Here is a 15136-nt window from a genome sequence, read left to right as displayed (position 1 = left end):
AAAAGTGCCCCAAATGTGTAGGATAGAAATAGTGTATGTGATCATGATCGGCACAGGATCGGTGGGCCGAAGGGCCTGTTTCCATGGTTCTTTAAACTAAACCAAACTAAATAGCTAATGTAAGGAAAAAGGAACTGCAGATGCAATAGACACAAAACGCTGGAGTAACTCAGCGGGTCAGGCAGCTTCTCTAGAAATCCAGAGGTGCTGCCTGACCCGCTGAGTTATGCCCCTGTCCCACTTAGGAAACCTGAACGGAAACCTCTGGAGACTTTGCGCCCCACCCAAGGTTTCCGTGCGGTTCCCGGAGGTTGCAGGTGGTTGCCGGAGGTTGCAGGTAGTGGAAGCAGGTAGGGAGACTGACAAAAACCTCCGGGAACCGCACGGAAACCTTGGGCGGGGCGCAAAGTCTCCAGAGGTTTCCGTTCAGGTTTCCTGAGTGGGACAGGGGCATTACTCCAGCATTCTGTGCCTAACTTCGGGTGCAGAGAAGATTTACAAGGAGAGGCTTAAGGAGAGAAGGGAAAAATGTGATAGGTACCTGAGGATGACATTTTCACACAGAGGGTGGGTGCATGGAACAAGCTGCCTGAGGAGGTAGTTGAGGCAGTTAATATAACATATCTGGCAATTTACTATTTACAGAAGCCAATTTAGCTCTTTGGAGTGTGGGAGGAAACCAGAGCACCTGGAAAAAAACCCACGCGGTCCCAGGGAGAACGTGCAAACTCCGTACAGACAGCATCCGCAGTCAGGCCGAACCCAGGTTTCTGGCGCTGTGAGGCAGCAACTCTACCGCTGCGCCACTAATCCATGTCACAATCCCAGTCCTGATCCAGCTCCAGCTCTTCACTCAGGTCCACATCTAGTTGAGTCCAGCTCCAGGATACGGATAAAGTCCGGCACCAAGGCTCAGCAGCCACCACTGTGTTCAGCATGAAAAATTCATAGAAATAAATATTGATTGCTTTATTTATCTGCTTTAGAGTTAACAACATACTATCAATAATACATGTGTCGGAAGAAACTGCAGATGCTGGTTTAAATCGAAGATAGACACAGAATGCTGGAGTAACTCAGTGGGACAGGCAGACTGGTTCTGAAGAAGGGTCTCGACCCAAAACGTCAGCTATTCCCTCTCTCCAGAGATGCTGCTGTGTTACTCCAGCATTTTGTGTCTGTCATGTTTTATCTGTAATAATATTGCCGTGTCCCTGATCACAACACCTCGCTATGTGGTTGAAAAATTCTCCCCGTCTCTCCTTTAGTTCGCGTACCATGAACATCTGGGCGGTAGACTTGCTGCCTCACAGTGCCAGAGACCCGGGTTCGATCCCGACCACGGGTGCTGTCTGTGCGGAGTTTGCACGTTCTCCCCGTGACCTGCGTGGGTTTTCTCCGGGTGCTCCTCCCACACTCCAAAGACGTGCAGGTTTGCAGGTTAATTGGCTTTGGTAGCATTGTAAATTGTCCCTCGTGTGTGTAGGATAGTGTTAGTGTGCGGGGATCGCTGGTCGGCGCGGACTCGGTGGGCCGAATGGCCTGTTTCCGCGCTGTATCTCTAAACTAAACCAAATCACCGTGGCACCATGTCCTTTGGACCCCAGCCCTCCTGCCAGTGGAAGCAACAATGATTCAATGATGCTTTTATTGTCACTTGTGTGAAGTGCAAGCGCAGAGTGACATTTCTTTCTTCCAAAAGCCACCTCCCCGATAAGCAAAGCGTGCAGAAATAGTCTACTGAGCCCACGTGCAAGAGGTGCACACACACACACACACACCCCAACACACACACACGCACGCGCACGCGCACGCACACACACACACACACACACACACACACACACACACACACACACACACACACACACACACACACACACACACACACACACACACACACACACACACACACACACACACACACAATCATGGCTGATCTATGTCTCCCTCCTCACCCCATTCTCCTGCCATCTCCCTGCAACTTCTCATTCCGCATCGGGCTTGTCACCCTAGTTCTTCGTGACGTGGAGCTCCCACTCACGGCACATGTGGTCCATCTGGTGGTCATCGGTGAAGCAGGACAGCACGATGTGGGCGCTGCGGGGGGGGAGAACACTGCGGGACAATCCTGCATCAGTGTCAGGAACCCGTACTCCTCAGCACGGGGCCTGTCGGGCCCCAGCATGAAAACCATCTGGTCCACTGTTGAGAAGATCAGAGGAAAGTGAAGCAGAGACATTGACCTTGACACTAGAGACCTTGACACTAGAGGTACCTTTGAACCATTGTTGTCGGAAGGAACTGCAGATGCTAGTTTAAACCAAAGATAGAGACAAAAAGCTGGAGTAACTCAGCGGGACAGGCAGCATCTCTGGAGAGAAGGAATGGGTAATGTTTTGGGTTGAGACTGACTGAAGAAGAGTCTCGACACGAAACGTCACCCATTCCTTCTCTCCAGAGACGCTGCCAGTCCCGCTGAGTTACTCCGGCTTTTTGTGTCTTCCATTGATGGTTCCACTGGCAGGTGGGCTGGGGACCAAAGGGCACAAACCCACAGTGATTTGGTTTAGTCCAGAGATACAGCGCGGAAACGGGCCCTTCGGCCCATCGAGACCGTGCCGACCAGTTCACTAGCACTATCCTACGCGCTTGGGACAATTTACAATTGTTACCAAAGCCAATGAACTTACAAAGCCAAACATCTTTGGGATGTGGGAGGAAACCGGAGCACCCGGAGGAAACCCACGCGGGTCACGGGGAGAACGTGCAAACTCCGTACAGGCAGCACCCGTAGTCAGGATGGAACCCGGGTCTCTGGCGCTGTGAGGCAGCGAGTCTACCGCTGCACCACCCTGATGCGCTGTACTGCAAAATTCACAACTAGTGAAATGAACAGCTGATCAGCGTGTATGAAGAGAAAAAATTTTAAATCCTGCAGAAGCTGGAATTCTGAATTAAAATCTGAAAATCCTGGAAATGTGGGCGGCACGGTGGCGCAGCTGGTGGAGCCTCTACCTCGCAGCGCCCGAGACCCAGGTTCGATTCTGACCTCGGGTGCTGACCGTGTGGAGTTTGCACGTCCTCCCCGTGACCGCGTGGGTTTGCTCCAGGTGCTCCTCCCACATTCCCAGGACATGTGGGTTTGTAGATTAATCTATAAAATTGCCCCTAGTGTGGCGGACGTGGATGAGGAAGTGGGGTAACATAGAAGTGGTGTGATCGGGTGGTCGATGGGCGGCCTGGACTCGAAGGGCAGAATGGTCTCTTTCTTGGTCGTATTCAGAAGAATGAGGGGAAATTCGCATTGAAATGTTATGTGAAGGTTTTCAGGCTGGGTGCTGGCAGGATCCATTAGAATTCTTTATTACTGAGAGATACAGCGCAGAATCAGGCCCTTCGCACCACTGGGCCCGCGCCGACCAGCGATCACCCCGTACACTTGCCCTACCTTACACACTGGGTACAACTTTCGATTTACCGAAGCCAATTAACACGTTTTTGCAGTGCGGTAGGAAACCGGAGCACCCGGAGAAAACCCACGTGGGTAGTCCGTACAGACAGCACCCATAGTCAGGATCGAACCCGGGTCTCCGGCGCTGTAATGGGCCTGTCCCACGAGCATGCGACCTGCATGCGGCGAGCGCGACCGAACCGGAAGCGGGGGCCGCGCGGAGATCGAGTGAGTGACGTGAAGTTCGAGCGAAGTCCACGGGAAGTTCGCATGTGACGTACGGCTTCGTGACGCTGCGCACGCCCATCGAGGCGCTGCGTACGGCGTCGAGGCGGCTGCGGGCCGGCAGGCCGTTGCCGCGCGGAATTTTTGAACACGATCAGTTTTCCGGAGCCCCGCATGATGTCGGGACCAGCTCCGCACAACTCCATACGGCTCCTGCGATCGAAGTGGGACCGGCCCCGCGAGGCCGTACAGCTCAAGCGGCCATGTTAGGTCGCGCTCGCCGCTTGCAGTCGCATGCTCGTGGGACAGGCCCTTAAGGCTGCAGCTCTACCCTTGTGCCACCATGCTCCAGAGGCAAGGGCTAGGGAGGGGGGGGGGGAGATGGAGAAGAAGGGAGTAGCTGTTTTAGACTGGGATGAGGGGGCAAATTCTTAATCGAGGGGGCGGTGATACTCTGGATTGGAATTCTCTGTCCCTGGGGCCTGGGGGCACTCAGTCAACGAGTTCATTCGAAACTGAGGTCTCTGCCTGCGGTGAAAAGCGAGGGCAGTGGGGACAGGGTAGGAGGAGGCAGGGGATTAGACACGGTGGATGATTGGTCGAGCAGGTTCCGGGAGCCTGGCCTGCAGTGATCAGCACAAGGGCACAAGTGAGTGCTGCCTCAAGTGTACAAAGCATTGACAAATGGCCAGACTGTTGACGCACCTGAATGAACTAAGGCTCTGTGTTTACCCAGCTTCTTGGTTCCCACACGAGTTAGATGGGGCTCTTAGTTAGGAGTAACAGCGAACTGGAGCCAACTCTCTCGCACAGCCCGACACCAACAGCCAGGGCCTTGTGCGAGCTGCTAGCTGCTCCTATGCTGTGCTTTAATACAAGCTTGGGTGTGGCACCAGTCTGCCTAACTCAGCCACCCACCCACGCCCAGCTTCCTGAGCTCACAAACTGGGCTACAGACACACACACGCCATGTCGCCCCTATTTATTCAATAATAATACAAGGAGTTTTTATTCGAGAAAACACTAACACAGAGTAGTAACAAAATCATGATTGCCATTGGCAGTTTACACTCAAACTGTGTGTAGAAGGTAACTGCAGATGCTGGTTTAAACCGAATATAGACACAAAAAGCTGGAGTAACTCAGCAGGACAGGCAGCATCTCTGGAGAGAAGGAATGGTTTCTATAGACAATAGACAATAGGTGCAGGAGTAGGCCATTCGGCCCTTCGAGCCAGCACCGCCATTCAATGTGATCATGGCTGATCATCCACAATCAGTACCCCGTTCCTGCCTTCTCCCCATATCCCCTGGCTCCGCTATCCTTAAGAGCCCTATCTAGCTCTCTCTTGAAAGTATCCAGAGAACCGGCCTCCACTGCCCTCTGAGGCAGAGAATTCCACATCCTCTGCGTGAAAAAGAAAGTCATATTCACTCTATCCAGGCCTTTCACCATTTGGTAAGTTTAAATGAGGTCCCCCTACTCCTTCTAAACCCTAGCGAGTACAGGCCCAGGTGCCGTCAAACACTCATCATATGTTGAGGGGCGAGAGGGGGAAAGTTGAAAGAAGAGTTGCAAGATGTTTTTACACAGCGTGGTGGGAGCCTAGAACAAGGGGCAGCACGGTGGCACAACAGTAGAGTGACTGCCTTACAGCACCGGGTTCGATCCTGACTCTGGGTGCTTGTCTTTACCGAGTTTGTACGTTCTCCCCATAGTTCTTCCCCACAGCCATCAGACTATTAAACTCAACTCAATCAAATATCTGAACTTTAAAAGCCTATTGCACTTTATCTGCTTATTTATGTGTGTATATCAGTATCAGTATATCTTTATTGTCATTTTCCTGAGTACTCACATACCCAGAGGAAACAAAAAAACGTTGCTCAACCAGTGTCCATTCAGTGTGCAGTACAAATAACTAGAAATAAAAAACATATATCATGAACAAATTAAATTAAACACTCTACTCTCTACTAAACATCAACAGGCGTTCCGATCGACAGCTGCTGCAGTGTGTCCAGGTTGATGGTTGGTGCGCGATACTTTGGCAGGGGGCTAAGTCCGTTTATCAGTCTTATAGCCTGCGGGAAGAAGCTGAGGAGCATCCTGCTGGTTTTGCAGCTAATGCTCCTGTACCTCTTCCCAGATGGCAGGATGGAGAATATGTGATGCGATGGGTGGTAGGGGTCTTTGATGATGGAGATGGCTCTGTTGATACATCTCTATATATACATCATATATACATATATTCAATGGTATATGGACACACTGATCTGTTCTGTATTCATGCCTACTATGTTCTGTTGTGCTGAAGCAAAGCAAGAATTTCATTGTCCTATCTGGGACACGTGACAATAAACTCTCTTGAATCTTGAATCTCCCCGTGACCTGCGTGGGTTTTCTCCGAGACCTTCGGTTTCCTCCCACACGCCAAAGACGATTTGGTTGGCTTGGTCAATGTAAAACTGTCCCTAGTGTGTGTAGGACGGTGTTAATGTACGGGGAGCGCTGTTTCCGCGCTGGAACTAAGCTAAACAAGCTGCCAGGGGATACAACAGCAATCTTTAAGATGCATCTAAACATTTGCATGCACAGGCAAGGAATGGAGGGAAGTTGAACATGTACAGGCAGTTCATATTGGCATCATGTTCGGCACTGACATCCTGAATTAATTCATTAATTCATTAATTAATACATTTGGTCACATGTGGCAAGTCACAGTCCCTGCCTCAACTACCTCCTCCGGCAGCTCGTTCCGTACACCCACCACCCTTTGCGTGAAAAAGTTACCCATCAGATTCCTATGAAATCTTTCCCCCGTCACCCATAAACCTACGTCCTCTGGTTTTCGAAGTATATTCTATTCTGACCCCTAAAGGGCCTGTCCCACCTTTGCATCATTTGCACGTCACGACGCACAACGCGCGCGAAGATTTTTGTACATCCCAAAATCCTGGGGCGCTGCGCGCGACCGAGCTTCACCGCCTACGTCACCGCGCACACCATGCGCGCTTCACGTGAGCGGAGCGACACGCGCGTTGTGCGTCGTGACGCGTAAATGACGTCGCGTAAATTACGCGCAAAGGACGCCCAAGTGCAACTGGCCCTTAAGGTTCAGAGCAGCGGAGAAAATCCCTCTGTCCGTCTTCAAGCTGCCACCAGAGAGGTCACTTTGACCCTCAATTAAACATCTCATCTGAAAGGTGGCAACTCTACAGAGTATTCTCCCTCAACGCTGCCCCACTCTAAAGCTGCAATCCCTTGTGTTTTCCTTAATAAAAGGAACTTTCAGTCAAATAATCGCAGTCATGAAGTAGAAACAGAAACATAGAAAATAGATGCAGGAGCCAGCGCCACACAAATCAGTACCCCGTTCCTGCTTTCTCCCCATATCCCTTGATTCCGTTAGCCCCAAGAGCTAAATCTAACTCTCTCGTGAAAACATCCAGTGAATTGGCCTCCACTGCCTTCTGTGGCAGAGAATTCCACAGACTCACAATGAAACAAATGCAAAAGAATAATGTCGATAAAGGAAACAGGCCATTGTTAGTTGTGTGTTGGGTGACAACGAGAAGCTGGTGCGACTTGGGTGGGGGAGGGATAGAGAGAGAGAGGGGGAATGCCAGGGCCTCCTGAAGTGAGAGAAATCAATATTCATACCACTGGGTTGTAAGCTGCCCAAGCGAAATATGAGATGCTGTTCTTCCAGTGGTGCTGCCTGACCCCGCTGAGTTGCTCCAGCTTTTTGTGTTTACCATTTAAGTCATTCTGTTTCTTTTGGGTCGTGTTACATGCAATAATTCACAGAGAATGACAGGGCAGGGTTGTAGGATGAAAGAAGCCGTGCGGCAGGCTGGACAATCATTCCATCAGGTTTTAACGGGCTAGCCAGGAAAGCGTGTCCTTCGAGCTGTGCGAAATGTGTCAGAAGGAACTGCAGACGCTGGTTTAAACTGGAGTTAGACACAGAAAGCTGGAGTAACTCAGTGGGACAGGCAGCATCTCTGGGGAGAAGGAATGGGTGACGTTTCAGGTCGAGACCCTTCGAAGAAGGTTTTTGAAGAGAGGAGAAAGAGATAGGGAGAGAAAGAGAGAGAAAGAAATAGAGAGAGCGAGAGAGAGGGGGGAGAAAGAGGGAGAGAGGGAGGGGAAGGAGGGAGAGAGGGACGGAGAGCGGGAGGGAGAAGGGGAGGTAGTGGGGGGGAGAGGGAGGGTGAGAGGGAGGGAGAGGGGGAGGGAGAGAGGGGGGAAGAGAGGGGGGAAGAGATGGGGGGAGAGGGAGGGAGAGAGGGAGGGAGGGAGGGAGAGAGGGAGTGGGAGAAAGAAGGAGTGAGGGAGGGGAGAGGGAGAGGGTGAGAGAGGGAGGGAGAGAGGGGGAGAGAGAGGGAGAGAAAAGAAAAGCATCTGTCAATTCTCAAGTGCCAGGGGGCAGAGAGGGATCTGTGGTAATGGAATTTGACGGGAAGATGCTCAGGGCTAAAAACTACACAAGTTTCATTTTTAATCTGACGGCGAGTGTTCGTACTGTGGCCTCGCCCCACGCAGGCCTCTGTTGCCGTGGTTACCATGATGGAACCGATGATAAGGACCTGTCCAATTCCCCCAGGCGTTTCTTCCCTTCAGTGGGGACGCGGTGTTAAACAGCGTGAGACGACCTGTTCTCAGTTTGAGCCGCGTGGCTGCAGTTCACCGTGGGCCGGTTCCCTGGCTCGGTGCAGGCTGCCCTGGCCAAGCTGGGCCTTCCGCCAAGTCACGGCGCCAGGCGCAAGGGGGCTCGGCCCCCGAGCCGGCCGCCTGCCCCTTTCCCGGGGTTACGTCCGCGCCCGGGTGGCACGTGAGAGCGACGGGCACCCTGGGGGGATTTCCGAGACCGCTGGGGGTCTTCTTGAACTTGGTCAGACTCTCGTCGTGCTGGTCAGGCTGAACAATCTCGGTCAGGGACTTCACGTCCACCTCCGCCTCCGTGTTCCCGCTCCGCCATCTTACCTGGGCCACCCAAACAGGGCAACGTCATCAAGTCAAGTCAAGTCTATTCGTCACATACACATACGAGATGTGCAGTGAAATGAAAAGTGCCAATGCTCGCGGATTGTGCAAAAACTGCAGAACAGAATTTGATGGGACGACAGATGGCACAATGGGCTAAGTGTTCGGCTGGCAACCGGAAGGTAGCCGGTTCGAATCACGCTTGGAGTGCATACTGTCGTTGTGTCCTTGGGCAAGACACTTCACCCACCTTTGCCTGTGTGAATGTGTGAATGTGTGTGAGTGATTGGTGGTGGTCGGAGGGGCCGTAGGCACAGATTGGCAGCCACGCTTCCGTCAGTCTGCCCCAGGGCAGCTGTGGCTACAGAAGTAGCTTACCACCACCGAGTGTGACTGAGGAGTGAATGAATAATGCGATGTAAAGCGCCTTGAGTATTAGAAAGGCGCTATATAAATCCCATCCATTATTATTATTAGAATCACATATTCACATATCAGTCTGAAGAAGGGTTTTGGCTCGAAACGTTACCTATTTCCTTCGCTGCACCAGCTGAGTTTCTCCAGCATTTTTGTGTACCTTCACATATTCACATCACACCTAGACTCGACACGCAGGTCCCCAAATCCTCCACCCTAGTCGTTTAACCAGTTCCACAGCTCTCCACATTGTACCCCTCTTGAGATCACACCTGCCCCAGCCAACAATGGGCCCCACCAGTGCACCACCCTGCCTGAGGTCATTCATGACCGGCCCTGATTGTTCCTAGTCTTCTCTCACCTCCAGCCCTGCACCCCCACCCCCGACTTTCAGTCTTTGACCCTTCCTTTTTCATCAGAGATGCTGCCTGACCCACGGAGTTACTCCAGGACTTTGTGTAGGAGGCGGCACAGACATGGCGCAGCGGTAGAGTTGCTGCCGTTAACACCGTCGGGTTCAAAACTCCCTACGGGTGCTGTCCGTCTTTGTGGAGTTTGCACGTTCTCCCCGTGACCGCGTGGGTTTTGCCCGGGTGCCCCGGTTTCCTCCCACACTCCAAAGACGTGCAAGTTTGTAGGTTACTTGGCTTGGTGTATGTGTAAATTGTCCCTAGGGTGTGTAGGATAGTGTTAGTGTGCGGGGATCGCTGGTCGGTGCGGACTCGGTGGGCCGAAGGGCCTGTTTCCGTGCTGTATCTCGAAACTAAACTAAACTAAACCCCGTACACTAGCTTCGGTAAAGATTGTAAAGTGTTCCTCGTGTGTAGGCTTTGGTAAAAATTGCCCCTGGCGTGTAGGATAGTGCTAGTGTATGCGATGATGAGTGGTCGGCACGGACTCGGTGGGCCGAAGGGCCTGTTTCTGCGCTGTATCTCTAAACTAAACTAAGGTGACATGCATTGTGTGTGTGTTTCCAAATACATGGGCAGCATGAAACATTCAGGAGTGGAAACCTTTCAATTCGAATGTGACTGATGCTCAGAAGGTAGACAGATTCGGAATCCCTAGACGGCATCCCTCACACACAATCTCCCAGATGGATCCTGAAATGCTATTTTCTTCTCTTCGTTAACCGAGTGCCAATGTTGGATGCCTTTGGAAGAAAGTGTGTCAGCCAATTCTGTGCCAGAAGGCACATTCTCCCAGCTGACATGTGCCTCCGGAGGCTACCGAGAGTCTGCAGATAGCACTCTGACTGAATGGACTGTAGACTCAAAAAGGACTTCTCACTTGCCCCTGGCTTAACCTGTTATGACAGAAGCCATGTCCATTCAGGTCGATGCACAAAGTTTTCATGCATGCAAACGGATGAATTAAGATCAGGCTTGGCTATTCGGCCCATCTAATCCGCAGTACTATCCTCCATCTCTAATTAAAATCTGATATCTGCATTCATTCCATGGGGCAGCATGGTGGCGCAGTGGTATAGCTACTGCCTTGCAGTGGCAGAGATGGAACGGGTGACTTTTCGGGTCGATTCCTTCTCTCCAGTGATGCTGCATGTCCCGCTGAGTTACTCCAGCATTCGGTGTCACTCTCCAATACAACGCTAATGGTCCTAGTGGGAAGCGTGTGATGGAAGAGAGATCGGAGGAGTGGCAGAACCAAGATCCCAGGAGGATCGCTGGCTGATTTTGCCAAAGCCAAATTAACGGGACGGAGGTGGAACGTGTCTCCAGCTTCAGGTTCCTGGGGGTCAACATCTCCGATGACCTCTCTTGGACCCACAATACCTCAACTCTGGTCAAGAAGGCTCACCAGCGTCTCTTCTTCCTGAGGAGACTGAAGAAGGTCCATCTGTCTCCTCAGATCCTGGTGAACTTCTACCGCTGCACCATCGAGAGCATCCTTACCAACTGTATCGCAGTATGGTATGGCAACTGCTCTGTCTCCGACCGGAAAGCACTGCAGAGGGTGGTGAAGATTGCCCAACGCATCACCGGTTCCTCGCTCCCCTCCATTGAGTCTGTCCGGAGCAAGCGATGTCTGCGAAGGGCGCTCAGCATCGTCAAGGACTGCTCTCACCCCAGCCACAGACTGTTTACCCTCCTCCCATCCGGGAGGCGCTACAGGTCTCTCTGTTGCCGGACCAGCAGGTCCAGGAACAGCTTCTTCCTTGTGGCTGTTACACAACTTAACTCTGCACCTTGGTGATTGCCAGTCACCCCCCCCCCCCCCCCGGACACTCCCTCCCCCAGAAAAATTGCACTAATGTATGTACATATTGTAGGGGTTTCGTTTCCCTTTACTCCACTTCGGGCCCAACTACCCGACTTATTCTCTCCCTTGTCGGAGGGTCAAACGGCCACCACTCCACTCGAGCGGTTTCCAAGAGAGAGAATACAACAAAAGGGATTCCCCTGGGTTCTAGACCTCGGAATTATGGTGGGATATGATAAAAAGGTTGAATTGACCAGAGTGTGCTGATGAGAGAAAACAGAAACCAAGATGGACTCAAAGCAAGTCTAAAATTTACAGGCTTTATTAAACAATGAGATCGAATCTCACCAACACTACATAATACGTGGCTAAACTTATGCTTTAAACTAAGACTATGGAAGGAAAACTATCGGGCATGTCGTAAAACTTACTTTACACAATTTTACTTGCTAGTACACCCCGCCTTTCCCCTTCTTCTCTCAACCTCTATCCTATTTCGGGAACTTCACCAGGTCACTGGGGTACTTACAGCTAGATTGATGCAGGGTCACGAGCCGTCCAGCAGAGCAGAAAGAGAGCGAGTTCTGGCTTGACTCCTGCTTTTTATACCCGAGTTTCTCCCTTGAAACCCCCAGGTGGTCCTCTGGACAAAAAGGTCTTTTGATGATTCCCAGTTTCGATCTGGCATGAACAATAGGCTTCCGATGATAAGGGGTTTGCTGATGTCATGATCCCTCAGCCTGATCGTTATCCCATCGCCTAGATGGGCTCCCATTGTCCCGATGGATGGGTCATCCACGATGGTGATATGTTTTGCTGTTGGCCTGTTTACCACCGTCTGCTGAGGCTTGGTACCTTCCTTTGTGTTTCCAAGATAATCTTGTTATCTCCGTCTCAGCCTTTCCTGCATGCCCAGGCCCACAGACAGGTTCGTAACTGGTTCTTCGTTTGTGGATTGGGGTTTTTTCCCCCTTTGCAGCCAGCCAGTCTGTTTTAAAATGTCCATGTCCTTATCCGAGTTCTTCCATAATTTTGGAGGAATTGCCCCAATAACTTACAATATATATATTCTGCTGTTCCATTATTCTATGTTTGCTCTTCTGGGTGAGATGCTAACTGCATTTCGTTGTCTCTGTACTGTACACTGCACAATGACAATAAAGATGGAATCTGAATCTGAATCTGAAGCCAAACACTATAGAGTACTAGACTAATTGGGACCCGTTGGGTCCCATGTTCACACGGGAGGGCTGGTACCTGCTGTGCCTTTTTACTTCAACCCAAACCCCCCAAACAACCATTTGCAGGCAGTGCCTTTTTACTTCAAACCAACCATATTTTCATTTTCAAACCACATTAAGGGTACTTACTCACAGTAATGTGGACATGTGTTCAACCAAAACTCCCCAAACAACCATTTGCAGGCAGTGCTTTTTTACTTTAACCATATTTTCATTTTCAAACCACATTAAGGGTACTTACTCACAGTAGTGTGGACATGTGTTCAGTGTTATTCACAGCTCAGAGAAACGTGACCCTCTGCCTTCCTCCATCTTGAAGAGACTGAATGAGGCACACCACTTCCTGGTTTTATAGTCCCTCCCCCCTGCCGCCAGCAGGGGCAGCAGAGAGAATGGGGAATTTTGTAAAATCATTAATATCTCTGTCATTTTTCATCGACTGGAAAAATCCTCGGCACACATGCGGCGGAGGGGGGCTCTGAGCAGGGTGGCTAAAAATGACGGCCGTAGGTGGCGGCATTCTCTCGGAAATCGCAGCACAGATCGTCAAAACCGGTCAAGAACAGACTTTTAGTAATATAGATTAGCAGATGTGAGATCATTAGCAGATCATTAAGTGAATAACAAATATAGAGTATTGCTTTTTTCTAGATTGTGCAGAATCTTACCCAGAGCATCAGTACTTATTCAAACCCACAGATTGGAATTGATGTACCAATTCCACCCACAATCTCAGTACTCGTTATATTCTCCAGTACAAAGCTTTTCAAGCATTTGGAACAACACAGTCATCTCTTTCTCGTAAATCTCATACCACCTGAAAAACCCTATAACTAACGAAGAAGTGAAAAAAAAAAGCAGAGATATATCCCACTACCCTTCCCTACGCCCGCCCACCCGAACCCTAGCGTCGGTTGTGAATTTGTTTTGTTTTTTTAATATTTTTATTAGAAGCAAACATATTATGATAAAATATAATTACATATTATAGTAAAAACTTTTAATCTACATCAATCATACATTATTAAAATTTTCAATTGTGGATTGATTCTGCTTCTAGTTTTTTTTAATATACTGTATATATTAAATAAGAGAGAAAGAGAGAAAAAAAAATTATAAATGTCAAAAAAGAAAAAAGAGTAGAATGGCTTACTAATAAATACGTCATTCGGAGATAGGTTTGTACATTATAAAGTATAACTTTTCATCTAATCCCGAGTTCAAGCTTCAGTTAGGTTTCCGTGCCAAGCCAATCTATCCCTTCAAATAGTTAACGAATGGAGACCTCGGTTTTGAATTTGTGTTCAACCATTATGTTGATGAAGAAATTCAATGAAAGGAGACCATATTTGTCAAACAAAATAAGCCTTATTTTTTCTAAATGTAGTGTCTCGGTCATTTCTGTGATCCACATCTTCACTGTAGGGACTGTTGTCTTTTTCCAGAGTTTAAGTGTAAGTATTAGCGCCACTATTATTACCGCCCGATTATTCTCCATCTTTTTTTACTCCTGAACTGAAGAACCAGTTAGAGATCACCGTTTTTCTTTGCCTCAGCACAAAACCCTTCAACACCTCACCCTAGTGCTCTATCATACCTGCAGTGTCAGCCTGGGTTGGGTGGTCAATTCTTAACAAGAGCCCTAAACCTGCCGACTTAGAACCCTTTAAGTGAAATCCTGAGATGGTAGTGCTCGTGATTAAAAAATGTCAGGGAAACCTCTCAAAATGTTTTGATAAATTGCTCCATCTGGTGGATAAATATATCTGAAATTGGAAGGAATGATGGGTTCAAGACTTGCTCCAAAGGTCTTAATGATTCAGCGATTCAGCTAGAATTGCTTAGATGCCATGTTAAGCAGAGACCCTGTTTACCCACTCGTGAGTGAGTGCAGGAAAATTATTTGCGCCTGCCAGTTCAAAAATCGGTATTCTCAAACCAACATAACTCAGATACCATATTAAAGAAAGACACAAAGGTAGACAAAAATGCTGGAGAAACTCAGCGGGTGAGGCAGCATCTATGGAGCGAAGGAATAGGTGACGTTTCGGGTCTCGACCCGAAACGTTACCTATTCCTTCACTCCATAGATGCTGCCTCACCCGCTGAGTTCCTCCAGCATTTTTGTCGACCTTCGATTTTTCCAGCATCTGCAGTTCTTTCTTAAAGCTAGACACAAAGTGCTGGAGTAACTGATCGGATCAAGCAGCATCTCTGGAGAAAATAAAGATAGGTAATGTTTTCATAAATGCATAAGTTCTGGAGCAGAATTAGGCACATCAAGCCTACTCCGCCATTCAATCGTGGCTGATCTATCTTTCCCTCTCAACCCCATTCTCCTGCCTTCACCCCATAACCCCCGACACCCGTACTAGTCAACAATCTGTCAGTCTCCGTCTTAAAAATATCCATTGACTTGGACTCCACAGCTATCTGTGGCAATGAATTCCACCGATTCACCACCCTCTGACTAAAAAAATTCTTCCTCATCTCCTTTTGGTCGGGACCCTTCTTAGGACTCAGACTTGGGTCCCGATCCAAAACATCACCTGTCCTTTTTTTCTCCAAAGATGTCGTCTGACCCGTCGAG

This window comes from Amblyraja radiata, chromosome 38 (assembly GCF_010909765.2).
Source record: "Amblyraja radiata isolate CabotCenter1 chromosome 38, sAmbRad1.1.pri, whole genome shotgun sequence".
NCBI lineage: Eukaryota > Metazoa > Chordata > Chondrichthyes > Rajiformes > Rajidae > Amblyraja > Amblyraja radiata.
This window is presented reverse-complemented; position numbering follows the sequence as displayed.